The sequence below is a fragment of the Rhinoderma darwinii genome, chromosome 1 (genome assembly GCF_050947455.1).
Source record: "Rhinoderma darwinii isolate aRhiDar2 chromosome 1, aRhiDar2.hap1, whole genome shotgun sequence".
NCBI lineage: Eukaryota > Metazoa > Chordata > Amphibia > Anura > Rhinodermatidae > Rhinoderma > Rhinoderma darwinii.
This window is the reverse complement of record NC_134687.1, coordinates 88,781,306-88,806,902: the sequence shown is the minus strand read 5'-3', so window position 1 is coordinate 88,806,902 and position 25,597 is coordinate 88,781,306. Positions and strand designations below refer to the sequence as shown.

Genomic DNA, 25,597 nt, shown 5'->3' with positions numbered 1-25,597 from the left:
ATATGTTCGAGTGATGGACAATTATTGTGCTTTGTTTCTGTATGTATTTCTGATGCCTCAATATAGCGGTACTTTGTATAACAAACTTGAACTCAAAATTGTTAATAAAAAATATGTGATTAAAAAAAAAAAAAGCACATGCAGCAGTGACAGTTGTGTGTTGTGTCAATGTTCTACTTGTTACACAGACACTACAATTGGAACTTGGTATGAACGCACATTTTACATACTGGACAAACTAATAGACATCATTATAAAGTTCGTGATATTTTACCGCATGTTCATGATAACAGACTGTAAGATTGAGATAGTGTTGACATTTTGGATACTTTACCCTACAGCACTTGATTAACTCCTTACCGCACCAGGAAGCACCGGTGCGTCCTTTATTGCAGTGCTTTAAGGCTCCGGGACGTACTGTTGCCTCCTGACTAAAAACTGTCACCTTGTCAAAGGACAACGTGACAGAATTGTGCCGTCAACGGTTTATGACAGTTGATTGGCACAGTAATACGGCAGAGGACCAATCACAGCAGTCCCCGGCCGGCGATTCTGTGATTGGTCAGTCACAGCAGACTGACCAATCACAGCTCCATGAGAATGTGTATGTGATGGCGCTGGCTCAGAAGCTGAGCCAGCGCCATCACTGCCGGTTATCGGTTGTCCGACTCCCCGCTGTAATGTGCCAGGACCAAAGCTAGGCTCTGATCCGGCTGATTAACTCCTTAGATGCAGCAATCAAAGCGATCGCTGCATCTAAGTGGCTTCTAGCCTGTCGGCAACCATGATGGCTGCCACAGGTGCGGGTGTCAGCTGTTTGTCACATCTGACATCCTGCTCTAACGGCCATGACTGGAGCTAGGCTCCGATCCGGCCAATTAACCCCTCAGATGCAGCTGTGTATCTAGGTGGTTAGATCGCACCCTATGGTTGCTAATGGCCACCGTAGCCTAACAATGGCTTCCTAGTACGGAAGCCTATTAAGCCCCACCGGGGGGGGGGGGGGGGCGTAGCCTAATAGGCTTGCTGTCAGTAAATAGCTGACAGCTCTAATGCACTGCACTATGTAGGTAGTGCACTATATTAGAATAGCGATCAGGGCTTCATGCCTGTACCCTAGTGGGACAAAAAAAAAAGTTAAAACATGTTAATAAAAATGTTGTAAAAAATAAAAAAAATAAAAGTTTCACGTTAAAAAAACACTGTAACAGCCTTTTTTCCCATAATAAGTCTTTTATTATAGGAAAAAATGGAAAACATTAAAAAAAAGTAAACATATGTTTTATCACCGCATCCGTAACGACCCAAACTATAAAAATATGATGCTATTTTACCCAAATCTGAAAGTTGCATGTACCCCAAAATGATACCATTAAAAACTACAGCCCATCCCGCAAAAAACAAGCCCTCCTACAGCTTTTTTGACGGAAAAATGAAAAAGTTATGGCTCTCAGAATATGGCGACACAAAAATAAATAATTTGAAACAAAACTGATTTTATTGTGCAGACGCTGAAAAACATAAGAAGAACTATATACATATGATATTGCCGTAATCGTACCGACCCGCAGGAAAAAGTTAAATTGTCATTCATAGCGCATGGCGAACGCCATAAAAAAAAAGACAAAAAAAACATCAGAATTGCAGGTTTTTTGTCAACTTGCTTGCCAAAAAATTAAATAAAAAGTGATCAGAAAATCACACGTACCCCAAAACAGTACCAAGGAAATCTACAGATTGTCCTGCAACAAATAAGCCTTTACACAGCACGGTTGGAGAAAAAAAAAAAAAAAAGTTCTGCCTCTCAGAATATGACGATGCAAAATGTGCAGAATGTACCAAAAGCAGATAAGATTGGGCACCATTTATCAGTGCGACACTGGCCACATATCTATGAATTATTATTTATGTACCCCATTAATATACCCTCTTATTATACCCTGATGTACCCCGAACAGCTTACACATGCCCCCACATCATAAACTGAAATACAAGCAAAACCCCAAACAAAACTACCACTAAGCAAAATCTGCGCTCCAAAAGCCAAATGGCGCTCCCTCCCTTCTGAGCCCTGCAGCGCGCCCAAACTGCCATTTACGTCCACACATATGGCATAGTCATACCCGGGAGAACCCGCTTAACAGTTTGAGGTCTTCAGTGGCACGAACTGGGCACAAAATATTGTGCACTAAAATGGCATATACCTGTGGAAATTTGCAATTTTCACTTTGCATTGTCCACTGAGCGTTCATTTCAAATAAAAAACAACAACCTGTGTGGTCAAAATGCTCACTACATCCCTTAAAAAAATTCCCTGAGGGGTGCAGTTTCCAAAATGGGGGTCACTACTTGGGGGTTTGTTTTACTATTTGACCCCAGAGCTGCGAAAATCACCAAAATAGGCCTCACATGAGCCTTTCACTCCTAAGCCCTGTAATATGTCCAGGCAAATGATAAATGCCTTGAGGGGTGTAGTTTACAAAATGGGGTCACTTCTCAGGGTTTTACACTCTACTCTGGTACCCAAGGGAGCTCTGCAAATGCGACATGGCGCCCGTTCACCAGTCCAGCAAAATCTAAATGGCGCTCCTTCCATTTTGAGCTCTGCCATGTGCTCAAACAGCAGTTTAGGGCCACACATGGGGTAATGCCGTACTCTGAAGAAATTGGGTAACAAATTGTGTGTTGTTTTTTCTCCTTTTACCCCTTGCTGAAAAAACATTGGGTGCAAAACGACATCTTTTTGGGAAACATTTTTTTCTCATTTTCACTGTCTCATTCTAATACAATCTATTATACACCCGTGGGATCAAAATGCTCACTACACCCCTAGATGATTACCGTGAGGGGTATAGTTTCCAAGATGGAGTCACTTCTCAGGGGTTTCTACTGTACTGGTACCTCAGGGGCTCTGCAAATGCGACATGGCGCCCAAAAAACAATCAACCAAAATCTACATGCCAAGTAGCACTCCTGCCATTCTGAGCCCTGCCGTGGGTCCAAACAGCAGTTTATTACCATTAATGGGGTATTGCCGTAAGCCGAAGAAGATATTTTACAAATGTTGGGGAGCTTTTTCTCATTTATTCCTTGTAAAAATTGAACTTAAATTAAATATTTTTTTTTTTTTAAAAAGTAGATTTTAATTTTTACAGACTAATTCCAATAAGTTTAGTAAAGAAACTGTGGGGTCAAAATGCTAACTATACCCCTAGATAAATTTCTTGAGGGGTGTAGTTTCCAAAATGGGGTCACTTTTGGGGGGTTCCCACTGTTTTGGTACCACAAGACCTCTTCAAACCTGACATGGTGCCTAAAATATATTCTAAAAAAAGGCGGCCCCAAAATCCACTAGGTGCTCATTTGCTTTTGAGGCCTATGTTTCAGTTCAGTAGCACACTAGGGCCACATGTGGGATATTTCTAAAAACGTCAGAATCTGGGCAATAAACATTGAGTTGCATTTCTCTGGTAAAACTTTGTGTTAATAAAAAAAAATGTATTACCAATGAATTTTGGCAAAAAAAATTAACATTTTACATTTCCCCTCTACTTTGCGTAAATTCCTGTGAAACACCTAAAGGGTTAAGAAACTTTCTGAATGATGTTTTGAATGTTTTGAGGGGTGCCGTTTTTAAAATGGGGTGATTTATGTGGACTTTCTAATATATAAGACCCTTAAAGCCACTTCAGAATTGAACTGGTCTCTGAAAAAATAGCCTTTTGAAATTTTTCTTGAAAAAGTGAGAAATTGCTGCTGGCCTTGTAACGTCCTAGAAAAATAAAAGGACTTTTAAAAAACGATACAAACATAAAGTAGACATACGAAAAATTTAAACTAGTAACTATTTTGTGTGGTATTACTATCTGTCTTACAAGCAAATACATTTTTAAGGGCCAGTAATCGAACGTTCATATAAACACTTTTTTCCGATCATTGCACTGTGTAACGATGATGCTGATGAACGAGCAATTGCTTATTCGTCGGCTGTTCAGCTTGTTTATGTGACAAATAAAATGGTCACTAGTCGTCAACAAACAGGGAGATGTGCTGCCGACATGATAAAAATGTATGGTGATGAACAATCATAGTAATGGTCGCTTGTCCCCATATATTGCCGATCATAGCTCCTTTGGTTAATATTAACAGTTCTTATCCTATCTAATGCCACCACCTTACACAGCAGTGAATTGAAGCACATTTTATTTTCTGGATTAACCAAGATGTAATTTTCTCTTAAAATATATAACATTTTCGGTGAAAGCCATTCATTGTGCTATCTCACATAACGGGGCAGATTTACTATTGTGGCTGCGGTTGTGTCAGTGTCACATTTCTTTTTAGACATACAGTATTTATTACCAGAATGTGCTGAAAAGAACAGATGTTTGCGCCTCACAAGACAACCAAGAGGCGGTATAAGAAAAGTAAAAGTGTCTAACATGTCTAACGAGATGCGCCAAATTTATCATACAGCACGCTCCACTATGATAAATTTGGTGCATCTTCTGACTGCCTGGTCTAAGTTTATGCTGTCTTAAGGTCCTCTTACATGGCCCGTCCTGGGCCGAGAAAACGGGCGCCGATCAATGAGACCGTTCGTTTGCTCCTTTCAGAAGGAGCCATGTATGGGGACAAGTGCGCGTTACCCCATTCGCTCATCCCCATTATTATCATGTCGGCAGCATGTCTCCCAGTTTACACAGGGAGATGTGCTGCTAACAAGGATAATATTTTTCATTTTTAATATAATTCGATCAGCAGATGAACGAGTGTTTGCTCGATTATCTGCTGATCGCTGCCCTGTTTACACAGGGCAATTTATCGTCAACGAGCGTTCTATGAAAGAGCATTTGCCCGATAATTGGCCCATGTAAAAGGACCTTTCGTCTTGGACATTATTAGTTCATCTGCCCCAATGTTCTTTTAAATTCTCCAGTGCACTGATAAATGCAGTCCTACAGAATGTACAGATCAATACTATACTGTGCTCAACACGAATATGAAACATAGACGACAAAGTTAGGAAAAATGAAATAACAATATAATATTTAAGGCCAAACCAGTCATATATTAGAATGTTTGTATAAGCAATCTGCCCAAAACATGCTTGGTCGTTACAGTTGTTTTATGGGCTGCCACCTGACAGCCGCGGCCATGGAAAAGCGAGTGCCGGGCGGCATCTCCCTCCTAAAAGAAGCCGGCACTCACTTCTGCATCGCTGCACTAGTTCCCGTAGGGTGTGTGCGCGCGCTCGCGCCCGGTCTTAAAGGACCATTGCACACACATGAGGAAAATCTGTAATTAGCCCATGATCACCCTGGACTATAAAAAGGGCTCTGCCCTTTCATACATTGCCTGAGCGTTGTTGTGTTTACCCATGTTAGTCTTAGCAAATGGTCCCTTAGTATTATCCTGTTCCCGTTGTTCCCGTGCTCTGCTACCTGTATCCTGTATCCCGTGCTATATCGTGTTGTGCCACGCCTGCTGATATACACCACGTCTGGTGTCTACAAGTTCATCTGTGCCGAGCCTCCATTACTGTCTGAACTATTAAAAGGTACTATTGTACTAGGACAGTTGTTTGGCCAGCTGCTACTCAGCTACGGCGGTGCAGCCTAGTGGGTCCACATACCCACGGATCGTGACAGTACGCTCAGTCCATGGATCCCGCTGGTCAAGCCAAGACCATGATGACGTCATAAGCCATGCAGGCAGACCTGCGAGACCTTCGTCCTGACAAGACCAACTCCTCCTGGCAGTGAACTTCATTGCACAGCGACTGGATGCGCAAGCTGCAGCCATCATGGCACATGTTCCTGTTCCTACTACTACACCTCCTGTCAGTATCGGTGCCGACTCCCGATTATCACTGCCACTCCCTCCTCGCTACAACGGAGACACGAGTACCTGCAGGGGATTTCTGAACCAGTGCCAGATCCACTTTAGTCTACATGCCAGAGCATTCTCCACTAATGATGCAAGGATCGCTTTCATCATCTCCCTCCTTACTGGCAAGGCCCTAGCATGGGCGAATCTTATCTGGGAACGCAAAGGACCAGAGACCCGTGAGTTCCAGTGTTTCCTACGGACTTTTCGCACTGTACTTGAGGAACCTGGACGAGTCTCGTCAGCAGCTGCATCTCTGCTGACCCATCTCCATGGGCGAGTACGCCATTCAGTTCTGCACCGTAGCGGCAGAGCTGTCCTGGAACAACGAGGCCTTGGTGGCTACATTCTGGCAGGGACTATCATCCGAGATTAAAGACGAACTTGCCGCTCGTGATCTGCCACCTACCCTGGATGAACTCATTCTTCTTGCTACCTGGATTGACATGAGGATCCGGGAGTGATCTCAAGAGATTAGTCGGGAGAGAACATTCCCCAGGCTGGCATAATCCCTGTCATCCTCACCAGTTTTTCCACCAGAGGAGCCTATGCAAATGGATCGGCTCAAATTGGCAGCCGAGGAGAAATAACGCAGACGCACTTCGGGACTTTGTATTTATTGCGGCCTCGGAGGCCATGTTGTGCGTTTGTGCCCTCAGAAGCCCAAAAACTCCAGTGCCTAGGATTGGATGGAGAGAAAAGCCTAGGCAAAACGGCGCTGAACAAAACATTCTCTTCAAAACTGTCCATCCCTGTGACCCTTGTGTCCGGCGAGAAGACGCACCGTGTCTCTGCCTATCTGGACTCCGGGTCCGTGGCAGACGTCATCCAAAAAGACCTAGTGGATCATCTCCAGTTGCCCACAGTTCCTCTGGAAACGTCTTTGGCTGTTGCCTCGGTGAATGGACTGCCTCTGCCCGATACGTTTGTATCTGAAACAAAGCCGCTGAAGGTCCAAGTTGGAGCCCTTCATTCAGAACTAATTTTGTTTCTTGTTTTGCGCAAAGCAGTCAATCCTGTTCTGCTGGGTCTGCCTTGGCTTCGACTACATGCCCCAGTCCTGGACTGGAATTCCGGAGAGGTTCTCCAATGGGGCTCCAAATGTCTCAATCGCTGTCTGTTGCAGATCCATCCTGTCCAGCCCCCTCTGCCTCAGTCTTTGGCAGGATTACCCCCTCATTTTGCTGAGTTTGCGGATGCCTTCAGCAAGAGGGAGGCTGAGACGCTGCCCCCACACCGAGCTTATGAATGCCCCATTTAACTGGTTCCAAATGCGTCCCTTCCCAGCAGACGGGTATACCCTCTCTCTTTGCCAGAGACTCAGTCCATGTCGGCGTATATCAAGGAGAATCTGGAGAGGGGTTCCATACAAAAATACTCCTCCCTGGTCGGGGCCTGGTTCTTCTTTGTCAAGAAAAAATACGGATCTCTTCGGCCTTGCATTGACTACCGTGGTCTCAATCAAATCATGATCAAGAACAAATATCTGTTTCCACTATTTTCCGAACTGTTTGACCGCATACGAGGAGCCAAGATTTTTTCTAAACTAGACCTGCGTGGGGCTTACAATTTGATCCGGATCTGCTGAGGTAACGAATGGAAGACGGCATTCAACACTGGAGATGGGCATTATGAATACCTGGTAATGCCCTTCGGTCTGTGTAACACTCCTGTGGTCTTCCAAGAGTTTGTCAATGATATCTTCCGAGATCTCCTCTACGTCTGTGTTGTGGTCTATCTCGATGACATTTTGATTTTTTCTCCAGATCCGATGACTCATCGGAGACATGTTCGTCATACATTGCCTGAGCGTTGTTGTGTTTACCCATGTTAGTCTTAGCAAATGGTCCCTTAGTGTTATCCTGTTCCCGTTGTTCCCAGTGCTCTGCTACCTGTATCCTGTATCCCGTGCTATATCTGTTCCTGTGCTTTAACCTGTTGGAGTCGTGTTGTGCCACCGTTCATGCATGCTGATATACAACACATCTGGTGTCTACAAGTTCATCTGTGCCGAGCCCCCATTACTGTCTGGACTATTAAAGGTACTATTGTACTAGGACTGTTGTTTGGCCAGCTGCTACTCTGCTACGGCGGTGCGGCCTAGTGGGTCCACATACCCACAGATCATGACAGTATGGCTAGTTATAGACTACCACTACAGGATGTAATTTTAGCACTTTGAGACACTAAATACGAACAAAGCCCATTCCCTTAATATTGTGATACTGTGTAGCGGCAGGCAACTTGCAGACAACTTGAGTGCATTTTTGAGTTGTCCCTTGAAACATTGCATTCTGCTACTAGGAAAGCAGCAATACTGTACCTATTCTATAAGTAGCATTATTTTGTTGTATAGCCCAAACCTAAGACCAGAATTACCACTAGTGATAATGGCAATATTTCAAATACATAGCCATGAGTTTTATCTATTGGTAATATTCATTATGGTACAGTACAATATCTAGAATTCATCATCATTTCTAAATAGTTGTCTGGCTACATGAGTCTAATGTTACTAATAATACTAATACCACTGTTTCTCACATTTTATGATACATGAAAATGGAAAATGAGTGCTTGTAGAGTACAATGAATAATACTATGTGTAGTACATTTTCTGGAATCCTAGATTTTGTATTATCAAGAAGTTTAGTGTCAGAAACAAGCGCCAGTTTGTACAATATTTCAGATGTTAGAATTTTACTGTAATAGTAAACATATCCTCAATATTCACAGTATACATTACAAACTGGTGAAATAAATATAAATGTGTAATCTAAAATGCTTGTGCAAACAAAGGTTACTTACAATATTGTATTTAGATACAATAAGGTAATTAACCCCTTCAAGACACAGCCTGTTTTGGCCTTCAGGACACAGCCAATTTTTTCAAATCGGACATGTTTCACTTTATGTGGTAATAACTTCGGAATGCTTTTACCTATCCAAGCGATTCTGAGATTGTTTTCTCGTGACACATTGGACTTTATGATACTGGCAAAATTTGCTCGATACATTAAGTATTTAATTGTGAAAAACACCAAAATTTAGCGAAAAATTGCAAAAATTAGCATTTTTCTAAATTTATATGTATCTGCTTGTAAGACAGGCAGTAATACCACACAAAATTGTTGCTAATTAACATCCCCCATATGTCTACTTTAGATTGGCATCGTTTTTTGAACATCCTTTTATTTTTCTATGACCTCACAAGGCTTAGAACTTTAGCAGCAATTTCTCACATTTTCAAGAAAATTTCAAAAGGCTATTTTTACAGGGGCCAGTTCAGTTGTGAAGTGGATTTTAGGGCCTTATATATTAGAAACCCTCGATAAGTCACCCCATTTTAAAAACTTCACCCCTCAAAGTATTCAAAACAGCATTTAGAAAGTTTCTTAACCCTTTAGATGTTTCACAGGAATTAAGGCAAAGTAGATGTGAAATGTTCAAATTTATTTTTTTTTTGCAGAAATTCATTTTTCATCTATTTTTTTTTGTAACACAGAAAGTTTTACCAGAGAAACGCAACTCAATATCTATTGCCCAGATTCTGCAGTTTTTAAAAATACCCCACATGTGGCCCTAGTGCACTTATTGACTGAAGCACCGGCCTCAGAAACAAAGGACCACCTAGAGGATTTTGGGGCCTCCTTTTTATTAAAATATATTATAGGCACCATGTCGGGTCTGAAAGGCTCTTGCGGCACCAAAACAGTGGAAATCCCCCAAAAGTGACCCCATTTTGGAAACTATACCCCTTGAGGAAATTATCTAGGGGTATAGTGAGCATTTTGACCCCGCAGGTTTTTTGCAGAAATTATTGGAAGTAGGCCGTGAAAATGAAAATCTAAATTCTTTCAAAGAAAATGTAGGTTTAGCTTATTTTTTCTAATTTCCACAAGGACTAAAAGGAGAAAATGCACCACCAGTTTTGTAAAGCAATTTCTCCCGAGTAAAACAGTACCCTGCATGTGGTCATAAACAGCTGTTAGGACACACGGCGGAGCTTAGAAGGGAAAGAGCGCCATTTGGCTTTTGGAGCTCAAATTTAGCAGGAATGGTTTGCGGAGACCACGTCGCATTTGCAAAGCCCCTAAGGGACCAAAACAGTGAAAACACCAAAAAAGTGACTCCATTTAGGAAACTACACCCCTTGAAAAATCCATCTAGGGGTGTAGTGAGCATTTTGAACCCACAGGGGCTTCATAGATTTTATTAGAATTGGGCAGTGAAGATAAAAAAAATCCTTTTTTTCCAATAAGACGTAGCTTTAGCTCAACATTTCTCATTTTCTCAACAAATAAAGGAATAAAAGAACCCCAACATTTGTAAAGCAACTTCTCTGGAGTACGGCAATACCCCATTTGTGGTCATAAACTGCTGTTTGGGCATACGGCAAGGATCAGAAGAGAAGGAGTGCCGTTTGGCTTTTGGAGCACAGATTTTGCTGGATTGATTTCTTGACACCATGTCACTTTTGCAAAGCTCCTAAGCTACCAGTACAGTGGAAACTCCCCAAAAGTCACTCGATTCACGAAACTACACCCCTTGAGGAATCCATCTAGGGGTGTAGTGAGCATTTTGACCCCACAGGTGTTTCATAGATTTTATTAGAATTGGGCAGTGAAAATAAAAAAAATCCTTTTTCTTCAATAAGACGTAGTTTTAGCTGAAAATGTTTCATATTCTCAACAAATAAATGAAAAAAAGCTCCCCAACACTTGTAAAGCAACTTCTCCTGTGTACGGCAATACCACATATGTGGTCATAAACTGCTGTTTGGGCGCAGAGTAGGGCTCAGAAGGGAAAGAGCGCCATTTGGCTTTTGGAGTACAGATTTTGCTGGATTGGTTTCTGGTCGCTATGTCGCATTTGCAAAGTCCCTGTGGGACTAAAACAGTGGATCCCCCCCAGAAGTGACCCCATTTTGGAAACTACACCCGTCAAAGTATTCACCTAGGGGTGTAGTGAGCATATTAACCCCACAGGTGATTGGCAGAAATTGGTGTGCACGCGATGTTGCAGAGTGAAAAGGGTTTTTCAATAGATATGCCAATATGTGGCGCCCAGCTTGTGCCACTGGAGACACACACCCCAAAAATTGTTAAAAGGGTTCTCCCGGGTATGGCGATGCCATATATGTGGAAGTAAACTGCTGTTTGGGCACACTGTAGGGTTCAGAAGGGAGGTAGCGCCATTTGGCTTTTGGAGCGTGGATTTTGCTTGTAGTAGTTTTGTTTTGAGTCTTACTGGTGTTTCCGTTTATAATGTGGGGGTACATGTAAGACGGGCGGAGTATATAAGGGGCATAGTCAGGTGGTATAGTGGGGTAAAAAAAAAACAATAAAATAATCCATAGATGTGTGTTATGCTGTGACTTTCTGCACAGGCCGGTGTCGCACTAATAAATGGTCTTTACTTAGTCCCCTTTTGGACCACACTCTGGACCTTTGCAGTTTGGGGGATTTTGCAGGAAAGTGTTGTCCTGGTATAATACGGGCACCGTCGCTTCCAGCAGATATGTTTGGGCCCTCCCCTTCCAGGTTCCCTAATTTTAGGGGCCTTGATAATTCGCCACTTGAAACAGAAGAAACGTTCCCCTCGGGCCGGCACAACTGCATATTTTTATTTCCTGGCTTATTGGTGCCTTGACTAATTTTATTTTTTCATAGACGTAGTGGTATGAGGGCTGTTTTTTTTGTGTGTGACGAGCTGTAGTTTTTATTTGTACTATTTTGGGGCACATGCGACTTTTTGATCACTTGTTATCCTTTTTTTTTGGGAGGCAAGGTGACCAAAAAACAGCAATTCTGGCATATTTTTTTAGTTCTTTTTATACAGCGTTCACCACGCATTATAAATTACATGTTCACGTTATTCTGCGTGTCAGTCCGATTCTGGCGATACCAAATTTATAGCACTTTTTATGTTTTACAACTTTTTGCACAATAAAATTACTTTTGTAAAGATAATGGATTTTTTCTGTCGCCAAGTTGTGAGAGCCATAACGGTTTTACATTTTTAGTCGACGGAGCTGTATGAGGGCTTGTTTTTAGCGAGACGAGTTATAGTTTTTATAGGTACCATTTTTAGGTACATGCGACTTTTTGATCACTTTTTATTTCAATTTTTGGAAGACAAAGTGACCAAAAAATAGCAATTATGTCAGTATCTTTTAGTTTTTTTTTTACGGCGTTCACTGCGCTGGATAAATAACATAATATTTTATAGTTCAGGTCGTTACGGTCGCAGCGATACCAAACATGTATGGCTTTATTATTTTTTTCAATAATAAATGACTTGATAAAGGAAAAAGGGCGATTGTGTTTTGTGTTATTATTTAAAACTTTTATTGTATTTTTTACAACTTTTATTTTTACATTTTTTACACTTTTTTTTACACTTTTCTTTAGTCCCACTAGGGGACTTGAAGGTCCAACTGTTTTATTGATGTTCTAATACATTGCACTACCTATGTAGTGCAATGTATTAGAACTGTCAGTTGTTCACTGACAGCAAGCCGATCAGGCTCCGCCTCCGGGCGGGGCCTAATCGGCTAACGTAATGGCAGATAGGAAGCCATTGTTAGGTATCCTGTTGCCATAGTAGCAGTCGCCAGCCTTGCCATCGCGTGGCAAGGCTGCCGATTGCATACAAACCACTTTGATGCAGCGATTGCATTGAATCGCTGCATTGAAGGGGTTAATGCCAGGAATCGGAGCTAGCTCCGGTTCCTGGCGATAGATCGGGGTGTCCGCTGTAACATACAGCGGACACCCACTGCTGATGACGCCGGCTCAGCTTCTGAACCGGAAGCTGAGCGGGCGCCATCTTGCCGATGGTACCGGAAGCCTCCTGGGCCCCGCCGACGACGGGGCATAGGAGGATTCCGTTACTGGCGGACCGGGAGGTAAGTATTACCCCTCCGATCGCATTTGCAGCCACCGGCAACCCAGCGATCACGTTGCTTTGTCGCCGGTGGCTATAAACTCCTCACATGCTGCGATCTCTATTGAACGCAGCATGTGAGGGGTTAATCGGTCGGATCGGAGGCTAGCTCCGGTCCTGGCCGATACCTCAGGGTGCCAGCTGTAACATACAGCTGTCACCCGGCGGTGATGTCGCTGGCTCAGCTCCTGAGCCAGCTTCATCTCCATCACGTACAGTTACGTGGAGATGCGGGAAAAGGCCATCTCCCATCACGTAACTGTACGTGAAAATGCGGGAAGGGGTTAAGAGAATGCAATAACTAAATACTAAGATGTACATCTAGTTTTCAGAACCTAGCAGTGTAAAGCAAATGACACATATTGGGGTTCAGTAAATGGGAATATGGATTCAAATCCTAAAAGGTTCTTCCCTGGTAAATATCTCAATGGCAACCTGTTTCATATTTTCTCTCCAGAGGCTCCATAGTTGCTCCAGCATATCACAGTGGGGTGACATTAACTGCTGCCCTTTGATCCATGGGCCTTGGCACTGATCATGTCAAGTCTACAGAAAGAAGTAAGACGACATAAAGTAATTCAGCCTGCAGCCTTAAAGGCCACGTTCAGACATGGCGGAATTGCTGTTGAATTCTGCTGCGGACAGTCCGCAGTGGAATTCTGCAGCAGCTGTTTTTTACATTTGTTTCTATACATTTTTAGGAAACTTAGTTCAGACGTTTCAGAAAATAACTGTGCAGAAAATTAATTTGCAGTGCAGAATTTCCCCTCCGCAGCATGCACTGACTGTTGCGGAGAAGCAGCGGAATTTCACTGCGGATTTCAGCCTTTGCCTTTGCAATGCAAAAACTGAAATCGGTGGCAAGTCCGCTGTGATATCTGCAACGTCTGAATTACCTGTCAAATATGCAACTGTTGGTGCAGATTCGTTGCGTAATTGCCCCGAATCTGCACCAACATTTGCAGCGGAAAAATTCTGCTACGTGTAAACGTGGCCAAAGAAGAATCAAAGATGGCTGCTTTGCAAAAAAAAAGTCCCAGAAAACCACTTGAAATTCTGAATAGTTTAACACATTTTTGAAAGTAATAGACAAGCTAGAACTACAGTTTAGTGCATATATATTATATACTGTTTATTATATTATGTGAAATTGTTATAAAATTTGTAGCCTTATTTGTTTCTATAGTTTATGGTGTTGAATTATGATAATTTAGGCTTCTCCCTGCTCAGTGTTTCTGTTTTATTACTTTAAATTAGCAGCTACCAGATTCAAACCGCTTGGGGAGCTTTTAAAACATAAAAATATTAACCAAACGTGTACTAAATCCTTTTTACTGCCTAATTGTGTGTAAAGGGGAATAAGACAGTTCTCAAATAAAAAGAGTGAGGACTCAGAGAATTGCAAACAATAATAGGAAAGACATAGGAACGAAAAACAGACCCCTTCAAGTTCCTGACAGTAAGTTTTTTTGATGGTCATCTCAAATATTTATGCCTAAAACGTGTGCACCAATTGTACGGCGGCACATGGAGTTCCTATGGTTTCTCTGGGCACTTAGTGTGCTGATGTATGGTGCTCTGTATGATGCCATGTTATGGCGTTATACTCCCCTAGAATTACCTCTGTAACAGGGTGACTAATGGAGATTTCCGCAATGTTTTTATTGTAGGATCCTGTAAAGATTCAAAGCCTCACTTTGTCCCCCGTATGAAATTACATACATACGTTGGTGCATTAGGGAACTATAGAACTAAATGGGTGCCTTTATTATGGCCACAATACTATCTTGGGCATGAGACCTTACACTCAGTTCTCATCAGTTATGACAGAAAAATGGTAACATATCTCAAATGTGGGAAAAAAGGAAAACATTTCAATATATATTTTGAACAGAATGGATCTTCCTGACTTTAGTGGATGTAATAAGCACGGATGTATAAATATAAGATTAGGAGTGCATGGTTCAGAGTGATGCACTGAGGCACACTCCACGTTCACATTGCCATGTGGAGTAAGGTTGTATTCACACGGTGCCCTCATATCACATTTTTTGCAGAGATTTCCTCTCGAAAAAGGAAACTCCATCAACATAGTATGGAACAATTAACCCATAATTACGAGACTTGTAGCTGTTACAAGTCACAAAATTACTCTCTTTAGTGTAACAAAAAACAATTATCAGATATACTACTGCTGTTACATGTCACAAAATGACTCTGTTGTGTAACAATAGACAATTATCAGATATACTACTGAGGTCTCACCAGTCAGAACTTGATATTGCTGTGGCCTCATGAGCGGTTGAAGTCAATGCCAAAACAAAAACAATTTGCTCTATTTATCTTTATTTGTCTCCTGAACCCAGTATTATATTAAAATAAGCACAGGGAAAGACAATTATGTTGCTAAATCAGGGCTTTCTGGAGCTAGAGTGAAGGGGGTTTTACACTGGGCGATTATCGGGTAGATGAGCGTTCATAGAATGCTTGTTGCCAATAATTGCCCACTATAAACAAGGCAGTGATCAGCAGATGAACGATCAAATGCTCAATCACCTGCTGATCGTATCGTTTAAAAAAAGTAAAAGATTATTGTTGTCGGCAGCACATCTCCCTGTGTAAACAAGGAGACGCGCTGCCGACATGATAATAATGTATGGGGACGAGCAATCGGAGTAACAACCGTCCCCGTAGCTATGTGTGACAGGAGCTAACGAGCGCCAATCAACAATGTGTCAACGATTATCGGCCGTTGTAATAGGGCCTTAAGGCCTAATACATACGGACATATTATAGCCCTGTTTTGTACAGAGCCATAGTTGGGCACCCTTAGAAGAGCATGAGGCAGTCAGAGATTTTCTGTGATTTATTCGTATGGAAAATATTGTAGCATCGGTATTGAATGCATTGCCTTTAGGAGAAAATAGCTCTGTACAAACAGCACCGGACGGATCATTGTGCATCAGCATAGAGAGTCGTGTAAGACCCTGCCTGCCACCGAAAGGCCTTTCTGTTGTGTGTCTGGGACCTTAGGCCTTTGCAGCAGGATTATTTAGCATACTTTCATTCCTATCAAAACTGCCTTCCCATCTCCACCAAAACAACCATTTGGGGGCACCTCACCAGGGAGTTTCACCTCAGAGTATAAGAAGCATTGCTGTAGATTGCTGGATATGAACAGCTCTGCTCAAAGTGATTTGCCAAACCCAAATCAAGAATTTCCATGGCACCTTTGAATTCTAGTTGCTTGTTATCAAGACAATACATTAAAATTATAATTAAAGGGGTCCCTTGGAAATAATCACTTTCCATATGCCCTTTATGGCATATGATTGTCTTAAAGGGGAGTCCCCTGCTCAGAACCCCTCTATAAGCCAGAGCAGAGAGCCACTCTGGCAGACTTGAGATATCCATATATTACATGGAGGGCCATTTATCTGACTGCTACCCCATCTAATAGTACATTTCACCTCTTTATAGTGGAAATGTCTGTCTGGCTGAAGCTTCCCCCACCAAAATAAGCTGTTTGCTGGTGTTGCCAGGAGCTGGACCCATGGGGAATAGTTGATTGACGAGACGGCTCCTATATTAAAGTGGTTTATACTAACACTAGTTTTTGTTTTTTTAAACAAGAAAATATTGTTTATTTACCTGCAATTTTCCCACTTCACTCTTTATAGTGAATTGATTTTGGCCAGATGCTTGTATTAGACTTAGGCTGGGTTCACACGTGGCGGAATTTCACTTAAATTCCGCTGCGGACACTCCGCAGCGTTAATCCGCAGCGGAGCCGTTTCTCCATTGCCTTCCACTTCTATTTAGAAGTGTTCGTTTAGACGAGGCGTAAAATTCCGCTGCGGAGCATAGGCTGCGGAGCGGAATTTGGTGTCCGCAGCATGCTCTGTCTGTTGCGGAGCAGTGGCGGACTCATGGCGGAATTTCTCCATTGACTTCAATGGAGATTCTAAATTCCGCAATGAAGTCCGCAGCTGTCATGCACATGTTATGTGTGCTGCGGATGCGTCTTGCTTTTTTGCCATGACATTTCTTCATTCTGGCTGGACCCATGTATTTCTAGGTCTACAGCCAGACTGAGGAAGTCAATGGGGCTCCCGTAATTACGGGAGCGTTGCTAGGAGACGTCAGTAAATAGTCACTGTCCAGGGTGCTGAAAGAGTTAAGCGATCGGCAGTAACTGTTTCTGCACCCTGGACAGTGACTACGATCTCAATATACAGCAACCTGTAAAAAAAATTGAAGTTCATACTTACCGAGAACTCCCTGCTTCTGTCTCCAGTCCGGCCTCCCAGGATGACGTTTCAGTCTAAGTGACGGCTGCAGCCAATCACAGGCCAATAACAGGCTGCAGCGGTCACATGGACTGCCGCGTCATTCAGGGAGGTCGGGCTGGATGCCGAAGGAGGGACGCGTCACCAAGACAACGGCCGGTAAGTATGAATTTCTTTGACTTTCACAAGGGAAAGTGCTGTCCCTTCTCTCTATCCTGCACTGATAGGGAGAAGGGAAGTACTTTTACCGCAGTCCGCAGCAGCTAGTCCGCATCAATTTACTGCACATTTTGTGCAGATCCGCAGCAGAATCTACAACGCAGATTCTGTGCGGCATTGATGCGGACAGTTGCGGAGGAAATCCGCCACGTGTGGTCATGCCCTTAAGGGGAGTCTGTCACCAGCAATTGGCCTATCAAAGCAGCAGCACAGTAATATAGTGTAGCCTCATCTAAATATAACGCTGTTTTCATTTCTCAGATGTGTGGCTCCCTTGCAGGAAAAATAACTTTATTCTTCATATGCAAATTAGCTTTTTGGAGCAACGAGGGCGTCACCGTTGCTCCAAACACCTCCTGTGAATAGGTGGCTAATGTCCTTTTTTGGGAAAACTCCTTTAAAACCAGTTACCGACTGCCCATAGACTATAGACCATAGACCACGCCTATCTCTGCAAGGACATTTTAAAGTGTCCTGCAGAGTTTTGCCAATCAGAGTGTAAAATATATCACTTAGGGCTTATCTACACGAGCGTGTTAAACGTCCGTGGGACGACCGTTGAAACAGCGGCCGTCCCACGGACCTATGTAATTCAATGTGGCCGTTCACACAGCCGTTGTTTCAACGGACCGTGTGAAGGGTCCGTGTGAAAATAGGACATGTCCGTTCTTTTCGCGCAACACGCATCCCTCCATAGACTCTCAACTATGGGGGATGCGTGACATCGCGTCCCGCAGTGCTGAGCATGGATGCACCTTGGACGTGAAATACGGCAGTTTTTCATGTCCGAGATGCGCAGTGCTCGTGTGAATCAGGCCTTATTTTATTACACAATATCAAAGCCCTATATGTTCTGGGAAGAACAAGACCAAATAAATATAATATATTGTAGAAGAATGATCGAGGCACTCACCGAAGCTGGCAAAACAGTTTCTTTATTACAAAAAGATCTCGGTCAGGATGTGGAATTGCCTATGGCCGTTTCACGTGCGTACACGCTTTCTCAAGGCCCTGAGAAAGCGTGTACGCACGTGAAACGGCCGTAGGCAATTCCACATCCTGACCGAGATCTTTTTGTAATAAAGAAACTGTTTTGCCAGCTTCGGTGAGTGCCTCGATCATTCTTCTACAATATACTTAGCTGGTTGTGCTACACTTTCGATGAGCAACTCCGTGGCAATTTACCTGCATTTATCCAAATAGAAAGAGCCATTCTTCTACACTCCCATTCCAATTGTGCGGTTTTGGCAGTGCCAGCCCTTTTCCTTCTTCCCATTTCATCCAAATAAATATAAGTTGGCAGAGGAATAGAACAATAATTTGCTATTATATTGGCAAATGCCTATATGGTGAAAATATTACTGGTCAGAATGGGGGGCAAAAATAATAGCCTGTGCTGCTCTATATAGGCAAAAAAAAGTTCTTTGGAATCCTATAAAATTTACTATTGTGTGTATGAGAGATCGGGAAATTAGATTGTGAGCGCCGGTGGGGACAGGGACTGATGTGAATGAGGACTATTTCTGTACAGCACTATGGAATATGTTACTGCTATACAGTATAAGCAACAGGAAATATATAAATGTCAGTAGTGCAATTATAACTTAAAGGTGTTCATATCATGGTGCAGTTTTGTTTTGTCTTTTATCCAACAGTGGATCCTAAGGCCCTGCTCACACAGTTTTTTGGTGCTGATTTTAATGCGGAAACTGCGTTGCAATCAGCGCCAATAAACGTACAAAATGCCCCCCCCCCCTATTGATTTCAATCTGAGGCAGAGGCGTTTTTTTTTTACAGGGTGGCTTTTAGCCTCTGATGGGGAAAAAAAAGCTGCATGTCCTTTCTTGCCGTGGTTTCCGCCTCTGACCTCCCATTAAAATTAATGGGAGGCAGAAAAAACACACAGTGCTTGTTTCCAAGCATTTTTCCCTGTGTTTTTTTCCCACGGTCTTCGAATTTCTGGCAAAAAATGCGCGGGCAGGTCAAAATCTGCCTCAAAATTCCTGAAGTAATTTTGAGGCAGATTTTTTTTGCCTGCAAAAACTCTGTGTGAACAGAGCCTAAAGGGAGAAAAAGTATAAAAGAAAGGCTTATACTCTCTTTTTTTTTTTTTGCATCCACTGCTTGTTTTGGCTTAAAAGCAACACATCAAAGACTGCACGGTGGGAACCTGGCCTAATCTGTTTTCTGTTAACTATTGTAAAAATATAAAAAAGTTAGATGAAGTGAGATTTCTTTACAAGATTAGAAAAACACAGGCATACAATGGTCCTAAATGTTTAGTTCCAAAAGTTGACTGGTTTCATCGTGGATTAAATGAATTAGGTGCCAGGAAGATATTACTACAGTACATGTTTAGGGTATGTTCACACGGCAGCGTCCGTAACGGCTGAAATTACGGGGCTGTTTTCAGGAGAAAACAGCACCGTAATTTCAGCCGTAATGGCATGTTGAGGCGCTTTTTGCTGCGTCCATTACGGACGTTAAATGGAGCTGTTTTTCCATGGAGTCCATGGAAAACGGCTCCATTTATGTCTGAAGAAGTGACAGGCACTTCTTTGACGCAGGCGTCTTTTTTACGCCCCGCCTTTTGACAGCGGGGCGTAAAAAAAAAGACCGTCTGCACAGAACATCGTAAAGCCCATTCTAATGAATGGGCAGATGTTTGCCGACGCTATTGAGCCGCTATTTCGGATGTAATTCGGGGCAAAAACGCCCGAATTACGTCCGTAAATAGTGTGTGTGCACATACCCTTAAAAGAAGCGTTTCAAATGGAGATTTTGGTAGACCTAAGGCCTCATGCACACGACCGTAGCCATGTGCACACCCGTGATTTTCAGGTCGGCCAGGGGGCGGAGTGTCATTGTGAAAACCACGGTCGTGTGCATGGCCCCATGGGAATGAATGGCGTGTTTGAGGGGGCGCCCCCCAGATTCTAACAATTTAAATTCCTGCGGTCGCGATTGACTTTGTGAACTTTGATTCCGCCGGTTGCAGTAAAGTGTCGGCTGTGCAACACCGCAGCAAGCTCCATACCTCCCCTTAACTGCTGTCGTGTACCAGTACGTGACATGTCGTTAAGGGGCTAAAATCCGGGGCTACTGGTTAAAACAAAATGACTGTTCAGTGCCTTGATATTTAATTTTTTTTTGTTGCTCGTGGAGAAAAGATGGGGTTTTGGTTGGGAGAAGGATTATTGCTACTGCATTGGAAAATTCTATTGTTGCTACACTACTGTCTTTGAAATTCAATAAAGAAATTCAATATTACACCATAAAATATGAAAAAGTTCAACTGGGAGGAGGAATGTGAGTATTTTTATAGGTACTATTGCATAAATCATGGCAGGGCAAGGGGTAGGTGAGATGGGCCTTGGTTGCAGTAATAATGCAGAATTATTTTTGTACAGGAGTGTATAATAATGTTTTATGTAACTATGTAAAAAGCAGAGATCTACCTGTTCACATCAAATCAGAGTTGATAGGCAGTCCCTGTGTTGCATAGGCTTTATACAACACCACAGGGACTGCCTTGGGTGCCAAAATACTTTGTCCCATCCCTATGTGTGTAGTAATGCAGTAATGCAAGTGGGGGAAAGATGGACAAATTGGTCACGTGTCTACATAACGTGGCCGCTACTGCACCTTCGGGCCTGCAATGGTTACATGTGACCTCCCGCACATACAGCACTATCCTTAAACAGAAAGTACTATAACGATTTTACATTCATTATTATTTTAGTGATAATTCGATTAATTTATAGGAACGTGGCAAACCCATTAAGGGGTCTCAGAAACCACAGCTACATGGACTGGGCTGCTAGTTTACAGTATGGACAGGATGAGGTACATTATGCCCACACCGAGGTCGATATATACATGGATGTGTCGGTTGTAAACATACCTCAAAGTATAGGTTACAAATTATGTACACTATCTTTATTTATGCAAATGGTATAACGCAAAATATGATTAAAAAAACAAAAAGGAATGCAATGTATGACAATCACTAAGCTATATGTGAATTTATAATCAGGTTATTGTTTCTTATCTATTGTACAGGATCATCAACTCGGGGACTGCACTTATCAAAACAAAAATGATCATTACAGTCTAATGGGATTGTTTCTGAGTAATGTGTTATTTAAATATGAACCATTTTCAATCAGTATTACTATTTTCCAGACATGTGTTCTTTAATAAGGAGTAAGTAATGAAGATTATTAAAAATTCCATGTTTTAATTTACTACAGAATCTGAAACATATTATAGTTCTCTTTATCAACTCTGAAAACACATTTTTGCCATCGTGAGACATGAAATTAACTCAGCAAGCTCTGCAAGTCACAGAGATATCCTTCTCCCTATCTTCAACTTACCGTCATTGTTAGCAGGTGTTGAAAGGCTTCCTAGATGGTGCCCATGATGGCAACCTAAACCTGGTTTCATTGTATAACCAAATGTTTTTCTTTTTAAATGCAGGTTATTTCTACTGGTTTATAGTGCATAGCTATATATCTACTTTTCTATGTATGAGATGAGGTTGAGCTTTGGACATTGACATGCTGTATGGTTGGGTAAAATTGAGGTATATTAAAACTTACAGAGAAAAATACAAGGTCATACATGTAACACTGATCTTTCAATGGGAATCTCTCTGCCCCATAAGCTGGGTATAGGTAATTTAATTGTTGGAGGAGAAGCTAAAGTATATGAGGGCAGTCAGACTATTCCCCAACCAAGATGTTGATGATCGTACATTTTGGATATAAACATGTTTGATCCCTTCTTCCCCAGGAGTAAACATGCACACTCACTCAGTCAAGCTCAGGGTACTTTTAGAGGAATTGAGGAGATAATTGGGCATCTGTATGACCAGCTGGAAGGGGTTATCCCAAGACAACCTTTACTTACTTTTATAATGAGTCAACACCCTTATCTGTTTTTGACACTCGCCTTCATCAGGGAGGGACAGCCCACGCTCATCCTGCTCTTCGAGAGCTAGAATATGGGGCCCTCATTCTTGACAATAGGGGATTCCCAGTTTTAAGACCCCTACGTCAATTATTTTTATGACCTGTCTGATGGCCAAGATATAAAGGCAAAAAAGGGATTATAGTGGCACAACTCATTTAACTACTGAAGCTATTCTTACTTAAGAAGACCATGTCCATAAAACCAAAAAAAGTGAGATCGTGAGTTGCGTTTTGTTTTCTCCAAAGAGACATGTACTTACCCAGCTAAAGACAATGTATACAAATTCTAGGATTTACTTGGTCATAATTCGAGAAGTCCATGGTTTAAAGAAATGCCACATAGGGTTGGTTTAGAGGGGCAGATTCCCATGCAGGTCATAAAGAGCTATGATAGAATTTACCAATATTCACATTTCATACAGTAGAGTTTATCTTTGGAGCACGGCAGTCACATAGTATCCCTGTAATGCTTTCAACATATTATTACTATAGTCATCATCATCATTATAAAGAGTTATTTTAGACCATATATCTATAACTCTTCAGTTATATTCAAGTAGTCCCCTACTAAAACAATAAGCGCCTTATTATTACCATCAATAATAGCTAATTGCTTAGGTGCAATCCTTCTAAACAGAGTGCAGGCATAGTGACATATTTCTGGGTGGGCCGCATCTGTCACCTTCATTTATCTTCCCTTAGAAGGTTGTAATAAAAAGCATATTTCTCTTACACACCCAGCGTCACCAGATTTTTACACTGCCTTTGTTTTACACTTAATGCACCAATAACTAAACTACCTGTGTGCATTTGTGTTGTACTGTCTACATTACATTTACTGCAAGCATTTCATTTCACATGTTCAGTGTAAGGCAAACAGAAATCTATGGTACAGTAGGAAAAATAGCATGCAGCATTACAGGATGGGGGAGGGGGAATAAAATCAATAGCATGATGCATAGTAGAGATGAGGACCTAAATAATCACCCAAATGGAAAGAGAAAAATACCAGTTCAAAAGAGTCCATGGTGGTAAAGCCTAACAACGCTAATAAACCTGTGCGGGATCTAGCCATGTTATTGTGCACAGAGACTCATGTCAATAAAGTTTATCTAAAGGATATGACAGTGACATCACTATGCCTATTGTGAGTGACATCACTATGCCTATTGTGCTTATAACTTGAGCTTCATTGTTTGCCTAGATACATTATATCAAACAGGTTACTTGGACAATGCTAGGGAAAGGTTAATATTTGTATGCATAGTAACGGAACAAAGAAGATGTGTTCTGTTAAAAAAGGAAATTGTAATTCCAACTAGTTGAGCAAATGCACCACATTCTACCTTCTGCCTGCTTAGAACTGTGCCCTGAGCTGGTGCCCAGCCGCCAGCCTAATGTGTGTAACTGGATCCCTTCTCTTTTATATCATTTAAACATTAACCGATAGCTGTTAATTCTGCCTCTGTTGACCTTTACCAATATTGACAGTCCCTGTGTCCCTAAGAGACCATTGATGGTAGAGAAAGAATTATTGCTGGGTGTTGGTCTATGCTGTGGTTATGAATATCTGAGAAGAAACAAACTCATTTCATTGTCTGATCGATCCTGTTTTCTATGGGGAAAATGAGACGGTATGCATAATATAATAGCATCACACTATATGTGCTCCACTCCCAGCTGGCTGACTATTCTTCCTTTCGACTCCATGCTATGAGACCCTGTGGGTGTGCAAAGCTGAGTGGTGGGGTGTATGCTGGATGTCATTAACTCTTTTATACCCACGACATTGTAGACATCATGAAAAGCACCCTTCTTCTACAGATTAGAAAATAATTTACTAACTTTTACTAGTCAGGGTATGGCAATGCCCTCCTAAATATAAAGACATGCCACCTGCTTGCTTGACCTAGATAACATAACAATGGTGAGGCAGGAGAACAAGTGCTTTGACATTTGTGCAGTCTTCCTATACATCATATGTTCTGAAATGATGCAACTGGAAGACTATATACTATATAATTCATATGCATTGTATATAGTACTTTCTGATACCCATCTGACGCTAATGCAAGTAAAATATGTTTGAAACTGTATAGAAATTATGATATATATAAATGTAGATAAAATGATAATTTCTATTACAAACGTAAAACATCAAATTCTTGACAATATCAATGATCGGAGCAGAAAATCGCCTTTTCTTCCATGAGGAACAAATTGAATAAAATACTTTGTTGTGTAAGTTAATATACATTTATCACATTATGTTTTCCATGTGCAAGATGAATTGTTACCTTGTAACGCAGGTAGTTAGAGATCGTAGTGATGTGTACCTTGGTCCCCGGGCGAAAGTGTTCAGCAGATGACCTGTCCCGGAAGGGTAAGGTAATACCAGACACGATGTAGGGGCTGTGTATTGGTACTCAGAGCTCAGATGAGTGATATACCTTCTTCTTCTCTACTGCTGTCTTCTTGTATTAAGAAAAAAAAAAAAGCACAGATTACAAAAAGGGCAACACCCTTTGTTCGGGTCACTAAGCTTCCCTTGTGAGCAGCTAATACTGAGCCCTTCAGATAACGTTGCAGGGGAACCTTGCCTTTACAAGACAAAAAACCTACTCCACCGCCTGATAAAGGATATGCAGCATTATCAGCCTGCATTCCATCTTCTGGAATCAGCTCATAGCACAAGCAGTCAGCACCTCAAAACAGGGACTTGAAGGCATTCTCAGCTGTAGACATGATCAGCAAGCCCTGCTGTCCTCCTGCACTACCCTTGCCCTCACTAGATGTTATTTATGTCCGGGAAATAAAGGATATAGCAGGGCATAGCACACAGTACACGGCTGCCTCTGAGGAAAATGGCTGGTCCTTTCAGCAGTGCTGCAGATAGCTCATTGGGTTGCACTGGCTTTTTGTAACTATAGAAACAGCCAACAGACAGGCTTACACAGCAAGCATGGCCGACCATGTGCAGGTCACCAGCCCGGAATGCTAATTTCTTTCAATTACTCTGTGCTTTATCCGTGTCTGTTAACTTATTTACATATGGATGTACGGCTTTTATTGTATCTGTAATTCATGTAGCACTGACACTATTGTATTTATTGACTTAGGAAGCAAATACAATCATTCACTTCAATATTTTTATTGTTCAGATAACCCGAAGTATTGTAATATGCACAATCGAGTCATATTAACTCTAGTGAGGGGTAGGGTAGTAGTAACTATGACCAACTGCTACTTTCGACGTCGGCAGCGCGTAGCCCATGA

At 42.0% G+C, this 25,597-nt stretch overlaps 1 protein-coding gene across 1 annotated transcript in view; it reads right to left on the bottom strand.

The window, feature by feature from the left end:
* The window catches only part of SORBS2 (sorbin and SH3 domain containing 2), a 333,928-nt gene extending 308,714 nt beyond the window's left edge, over positions 1 to 25,214 (bottom strand). The window contains exon 1 of the mRNA XM_075860172.1: positions 24,619 to 25,214. The gene's annotated coding sequence lies outside the window, so the exon portion shown is untranslated. The remainder of the gene's footprint in view (positions 1 to 24,618) is intronic.
* Positions 25,215 to 25,597: the final 383 nt, after the last annotated feature.